Genomic DNA, 7,443 nt, shown 5'->3' on the forward strand with positions numbered 1-7,443 from the left:
GAGCGAAGGCGATTGTGGAGAACAGAGAAGGGTACAAGAAGGAGAATATATTCAAAGAACAATAAAAGAAAAAATTGTCACAGTGAAATATTTATTCCTGGTTTGTTAATAGTAATCCACAAGTAGGTTTTCATTAACACAGCAATGACCACATTCCGGCACCTGATCGGGTACACTGAGGGAGAATTCAAAACGTCCAAATTACCTAACAGCACATCGTTCGGGGCTTGAGTGAGGAAACTGGAGCACCCGGAGGAAACCCACACAGACACAGGGAGAACTTGCAGATTCTGCCCAGACAGTGACCCAAGTCGGGAATCGAACCTAGGACCCTATGAGCTCATCCATATACAATATCCATTTTGAAATATGGCGATGGAAAGATGACTTCCCATGCTCTGCCAATCGAGAAGATGTGGTATGGCCATAATATTTCTTAGATGGATGCAAGAATATTCAGTATTTTTAAGAAATCAAGGTATTTTCCAAATTTAGCAGAAGACACCAACTACAGACCACAGGATGTTAATGAATGCTCAACCACAGCAACATATTTAATTGAGTCCCCCAAAAATTAGTTACAAATGTTATACTGAATTTATGCATCTAACTTGTCCTGATGAATCTGAGAAGAATAATCAATCCTACAAAGACCAACATAGTATGAAACAGGTCTTCCACTAAATTTACTGAATGTACTGACAGGACAGGGTCAGGTGATGTCAAATGAGGATGGCTCTTACATGACAATCTTCTAAAGCCAAGAAACTTAAATACTTTGAAATTACATTATAGGATTCAGATTAGTAGGGTGGCATGGTAGCACAGAGATTAGGCCTGGTGCTTCAGAGCGCCAGGGACCCGAGTTCGATTCCTAGCTTGGACCACTGTCTGTGCAGAGTCTGCAGGTTCGCCCAGTGTCTGCGTGGGTTTCCTCTGGGTGCTCCGGTTTCCTCCCACAGGTCCCAAAAGACGTGCTCGTTAGGCAAATTGGACATTCTGTATTCTTCCTCAGTGTACCAGAGTATGGCGACTAGGGATGTTCACAGTAACTTCATTGCAGTGTTAATGTAATCCTTCTGGTGACACTAATAATTATTGTTAAAAAATGGATTCAAATTAGTACACTTTATATTCTCACTAATGTGTGACATGGAGTAATTTCCAGACCTAGTCTCATTAGAGACATGGGATGGACAACATAAATATTGCAGAACCAAAACTTACAAGTCAGAGAAAAGTGCATTGCAATTGATATCAAGATAAATCTAAACAAAAAAGCACTTAATGTAATATTTAATTTAAAATTTCAATTTCACTTTTTGTGCAAGCTGCGTGAACAAGCCCAGCAAATAAAAGGATTTTTTTTTGTAATTATATATCCGGTCTAAATTTAGAGACAAAAATGATACTAAATGTCAGCTAAGCTGACAGCTAAGTTGAAAGACGAGATATCAGCAACTGCTTATGCCAAACAGGTTTCAAAATACCTAGTTTTAGTTAGTTTCAATCACCTGCCATTGCTCCATAATGATTTGGATGCATTTTACACAAGGCATTAATCAATGTTCTGCCATTTGTTCTGCTTCAAAAAGAAATAATCTACTTTTGATCACTGACAGTCCACCTCCAGTCTCCATTACACATGCACATTGGCAAACCACTAAGTGAAACCATATCACAGCTGGTGATATTAAATGTGTGTAGTTGATCACGAAAAAAGCAATTGAACAAATTACAAATTTTTTTTTCAAGAAATACACAGCTTTAACACCTAAAACCACTTTTGATTGACAATGTCAAATGAAACAGATAGAACAACTAGCTCCACAGCTGATGTAATATCCATGTTAACAAGTCTTTTGTAAGAGTAACCAATAAATTAAAATATAGAATCCCTATGGTGCAAAAGAAGGACGTTCGGCCCATCGAATCTACACCAACACTCTGAATGAGCACCCCACCAAGGCCCACTCCCCCACCCTATCGCTGGAACCCCATACTCCCACCTAACATTTTGGACACTATGGGCAATTTACCATGGCCAATCCACCTAACCCGCTTAGGCTGTGGGAGGAAACTGCAGCACCTGGGAGGTAATCCATGCAGACATGGAGAAAACATACAAACTCCACACAAGACAGTCACCCAAGGCTGGAATTGAACCCAGTTTCCTGGCACTGTCAGGCAGCAATGCTAACCACTGTCACCGTGCCACCCATATGCATATTTCCAATAAATAAATATGAATTTTGAAATCTTTATCATAAACCATTCTTCTTGTGGAGTTTTATTATTGGATGTGGGCCATTCAGAAAAACTTCCAAATCGCTTCACATTCCTTTTCGTAGAACCCCATCGGCCTTATTGAAACATTTGGCTCAACAAATTAAACCCAAAATTGATTCCCTATGAAATTAAGCAAAATGGTATTGCATTATAACTGGCTATTAGAAACTATTAAAAAAGTTTAAAGAGGCAAGTGTCTTATTCTTTAATTATTACAATTTATACATTGGTTAGAGTGACATAGAGCCATTATCCCTCCAGTCTCAAAGGTAGTAATCTGGGATGGAGAACAGAAATAAAGCTTACAAGATATGAGAGAAAAGGCTAGATTACCAAACTTGCCATTTATAAATCAAAATAAACTACCATTTCAAGAGTTGTTAAAAATTCTCAGTTCACCTTTTTTATGCAAGGTGCGCAAACAAGTCCAGCAAATAGAGGGAGCATTTTCTTTTTCGTTGTTATATAACCAGTCTAAAATTAGAGACCAGAATGCTTTCAATTAGGAGCTAAGTTGCAAGTTAGCTTGGGAGACTACATATTAGCTTCCCTTGAGCGAAAGCAATAAAGCCAAAGCAAAATATAAAGTCTCCCCTCCTAGTAAGCTTACCAGCACTATACTCAACCTTTTTGATAACTCGCGGTTTTGAATGACTCTTCAAGTATTATGAAAATCGGTACAATCCAAAGATGGAAAGGACTGTGTCGCTGAGCTCCAAGGTAAAAGTAATCCTCTCAAATGTCCAAATACGTAGTCTTGTGGTGTCAGATTTGTGTTAGGAGCCAATTGCACTCTCTGAAGTTCTAACATGATTCTCCTTCATGACCAGACACATGTGCAATCATAGAGCTGAAGCTTGCCAAGTATTTACTATATTTACAACAGAATATGGCTTCAGTGAAACACACAAAATCATATTGCACAGCTACACATTTGAAAAAAATAAGGATTGAGCACAGTTCATCATGTTCTCTAGGAAAGTACGATATTTAATCAGTTATTTGTTTGAGTTCAATGTGTTAAAGAATCTCAATACACCTATGATAAATTGTATCTTTATACAAGTAATTTTCCTCCCCTATTCCCCGGCCTACACTATACTGGAACATGGAATTCTACTCTACTTCGGAAGCTCCATCACTGAAGCTCTAACAGAAAGGAAGATGGTAAAGCCACCTGACCTCCCATTTTCAATTAGTCTCTGTTCTCACATGTCCCACAGTAACGTGGCTGAAATTAATCCCTCACTTAATGCAGCAAAGAAACTGCTCATTCGACAAAGCCTCATGCAAATCTTTGTACTTCACACAAGCTTCCCAACACCCCTGTTCAGCAAAACATGCTATTCCCATCTCCCTCGAGTATATATAAAATCGCACTTTCCCTTAAATACATCAACGCTACTCTTTGTTGCATGGAGTTCAGTATTCAAATCACTTGGAGTAAGTTTCTCCTGAGTTCTCTCTTGGATTTAATGACCATCTTGTATTTATGGCTAACTTGAATTCTCCCATAAATGGGAATGCCTCCGCTACATCTATCTCATCAAGCCCTCCCTTACATGGCACTATTTAAGTAGAGGAATTATAGTGAGTCAATCAACATCCCAAAAAAAAAAAACAAATCATCTGGTCATTATCACCTTGTTGTTTGAGTGTGTTTGTGTGGTGCCGATTAACTGCCGCATTTCCTACATTAGAACAGTGATTACACTTCAAAAAAATCTTCACCGGCTGCTAAGCAATTTGAGCATCTGGCGGTAATGAAGAAAATTATATAAATGCAGGTCTCTCTTCTCTTCTATACTTTATTAGATTTCAAACAGGCCACCCCCTCAGCATGTTCTATCCGTACTTGGATATGACAGCCAAATGGAGACCCATACAAAAATAAAAAAATATACACTTGTGAACATCATTACATATAGTTGTCCATCAAAAGTTAAATCAATTTGTGTTCCAACTGCCTACTGGATAAAGAGACTACCTGGTACGTCACCAAAATGCGTTCTAAATGCCTACTAGTTAAATAAATTACCTGGTATGTCACCAAAGCCCAATGGGGCACCAAACTTCAGATTCAAAACCAACTCAATGATGCAAGTCCATCAGGCATGGTAAAACATTGGCAGGGTGCGATTCTACTGGATCACCCAAGGGCCTTTGCTTATTTCAGTCTTGTATTAAAAACATTAAATTCCTCCCTTGACTTAGTTCTGCCTTTATATTGCTGATGTTTGGCCTCTTCCTCTACTATAAAAATAGAACCAGGTATTAATTTGTTCATAATTGGTTCAACTGTATCAGACAATATATATATATATATAAAATCTTATTTACGTAACCAATTTGATCAACACAATGCCCTTCATGGAGAGTGCAAATTGCTCATTTATATTGCACAGGTTGTAACAGGTTGGACTCCCAAAACCGAATTAAAATTCTAGCAAGATCCTAACATATCGCAATGTATAAATACACTGTATACCGTTAGGCACCCTTGTAAATAGTTGTTAAAAATCTTAAATATTTGTATATCATTCATTTTCTGATCACCTGCACTAAAGCATTCTGCAGACTAAATATTTGCCATCATGTTCGAAAATGTTATATGCAGAATTAATTCTATCATACTTACCAACTGTAGCAAGAAGCTAAATGCCCCAAATGTTCCTTGTATTGTAAAGTAATACAAGGCAATCAACACAAGTACCATGACCCTAGAAAAATTAATTCTGGCTGCTGTGAAAACTAGTTTGGGCGGGGGTTGGTTCGAACATTTATCACGGGAGGAAAATCAATTTGACTCCAGAATTTCACTCGAATTACTACAGTGTGCGTATGGACGATCTTAAATCTCCCTCCAATTAAGACAATACAGTGGCTAACAACTGCGTACATCTTTTAAAATAAACGACGGTAACAATTCCAAGCCTGCACAGCTTACATACTTCTCGGAAACAAATACCCGTTACAATGCTTTCCGCAAACTATATCGGGAAAAATGCCCTTCACAAAATGAAGCTTGCGATAAAATTGTTAGCTGTGACTTGTTGAACTTGAATTTGCGACGTGCCTGTCTATTGTAACATAGTCTAAAAAGGTTCCACTGAATCAAGGTACAGCCTTCCACTGGATACCAATCAATCCCCGGCCCACGTACCTGTGTCCAGCCGGCTCTCCGCTGCCCCACTTCATTCACTCAGGGTTAACAGCATTTGGTCAACAGGTCTCCATTCACTTCCGCGTCTGTCTCTCGCTGCACACTGCCGGGGCTCTCGAGCTGGGGCTCCGCCCTCCCCGCGCGCGCCCGCGTTCCCGGGCTCCAGCGCGCGGCTCCGAATTCCCCAAGTTCGTCCCGGAACCCCGCGCGCCCTTTCTGACACTTCCTGCTCCCGTACCTTCTACCACAGAGTAACTGTTGCACTTTCCCGGCCACCGCGCACATTCGGCTTTGAACAGAGTCCCTTACTCTCTTAGAAGTTCATAAATTTCAGCTACATTTAATCCAGGGAGAAGGGGATGCAGAAGGACCCCTCTCTTTTCCCAAACCTCCTTTAGACAGCACCTGGTGTTTCTTTGAAGAAGAGACTTGCCAGTTCAGTGAAAGTTTTAACTGTTTAAGTACAATGACTGTAAAAGGCACGTGATGCACAATCAATTGCACGGAGGCTCAGATTGGGAACAACTGTGGCTTTATTGCAGTCAGATGTGTGGCCTCCGACTGCAGCTGGCAAAATGGCAGATCAATGGAGGACATGCATATTTATACAGCTCCTAGTGGGCGGAGCTAGCCGGCAGGGGCTACCAGCGAACCTGTAGTACAGGTCCTACCTTAAATCCCCTAATACAGGTGTTCACAATGGTTCACCACATTCACCCCTGTTAAAAATGAGTCCGGCGGGGGTGGTGTGGAACTATATACAATGTTGCGAATTATGTACAGTGTCTTATAAAGTGAGTGGGGAAAGAAAATAAATGTCCATTTTGACGGTCCGGTGCCCGTCAGAGGCTCAGTCGATCCGGTGCTTTGACGATTCGCTGGGAGCGATGTAACGGTGGCGGCGATGTCGGTGCTGGCGGTGCTGGCGGTTCTGGTGTCACCGACGTTGGTGCTGGCGGTGCTGGTGCTGGCCTGCAGTCAGATGACCCCGGGAGCGTGCTGAAATCTTCTTCGTCCTCTTGCGTGGGCAGGAGAAGGAGGGATGGACCTGGTGGGGTTAATGTTGGGAGTGCTGGGGGAGGGGAGGGTGGCGGGTGGGTGGGGAAGTGTGTTTGGCTGGAACCTGACGGTGCCAGGTGCCGGAGGGAGACAGTATCTTGGCGGCCGTCGGGGGGAACTCCACGTAGGCATACTGGGGGTTGGCGTGGAGCAAGTGTCTCCTGTCCACCAAGGGGTCCGCCTTGTGGAGTCAGACGTGCCTACGGAGCAGGACCGGTCCTGGAGCTCCGAGCCAAGTCGGGAGCGACACCCCGGATGTGGACTTCTTGGGGAAGGTAAAAAGACTTTCATGGGTGTGTTATTTGTGGCGGTGCACAGTAGTGGCCGGATGGCGTGTAGTGCATCAGGGAGGACCTCCTGCCAGCGAGAGGCTGGGAGGTTCCTGGACCAAAGGGCCAGCTGGATGGCCCTCCAAACCATCCCGTTTTCCCGCTCCACCTGCCCATTCTCCCGGGGGTTGTAGCTGGTCGTCCTGCTGGAGGCGATACCCCTGCTGAGCAGGAACTGATGCAGCTCATCACTCATGAATGAGGATCCCCTGTCACTGTGGATGTAGTCGGGGAAACCGAACAGAGCGAAGATTGTGTTGAGGACCTTGATGACTGTGGCAGACATCATATCGGGGCATGGGATGGCGAAGGGGAATCTGGAGTACTCATCGACCACACTGAGAATATACGTGTTGCGGTCGGTGGAGGGGAGGGGCCCTTTGAAATCCACACTGAGGCGTTCAAAGGGGCGGGAAGCCTTCACCAGGTGCGCACGGTCCGGCCGGTAGAAGTGCGGCTTGCACTCTGCACAGACCTGGCAGTCTCTGGTGACTGTCCGTACTTCCTCGACGGAGTAGGGCAGGTTGCGAGCCTTGAGGAGGTGGTACAGTCGTGTGACCCCCGGGTGACAAAGGCTGTCGTGCAGGGCCCGGAGTTGGCCTA

At 43.4% G+C, this 7,443-nt stretch overlaps 1 protein-coding gene across 2 annotated transcripts in view; it reads right to left on the reverse strand.

Annotated features, from left to right (window-relative positions):
• zdhhc23b (zinc finger DHHC-type palmitoyltransferase 23b) overlaps window positions 1-5,993 on the reverse strand; it is a 37,484-nt gene extending 31,491 nt beyond the window's left edge. For both annotated transcript variants that reach the window (XM_038802422.1, XM_038802420.1), the window contains exon 1: window positions 5,453-5,993. The gene's annotated coding sequence lies outside the window, so the exon portion shown is untranslated. The remainder of the gene's footprint in view (window positions 1-5,452) is intronic.
• Window positions 5,994-7,443: the final 1,450 nt, after the last annotated feature.

Source organism: Scyliorhinus canicula, chromosome 7 (assembly GCF_902713615.1).
Source record: "Scyliorhinus canicula chromosome 7, sScyCan1.1, whole genome shotgun sequence".
Taxonomy (NCBI): Eukaryota; Metazoa; Chordata; class Chondrichthyes; order Carcharhiniformes; family Scyliorhinidae; genus Scyliorhinus; species Scyliorhinus canicula.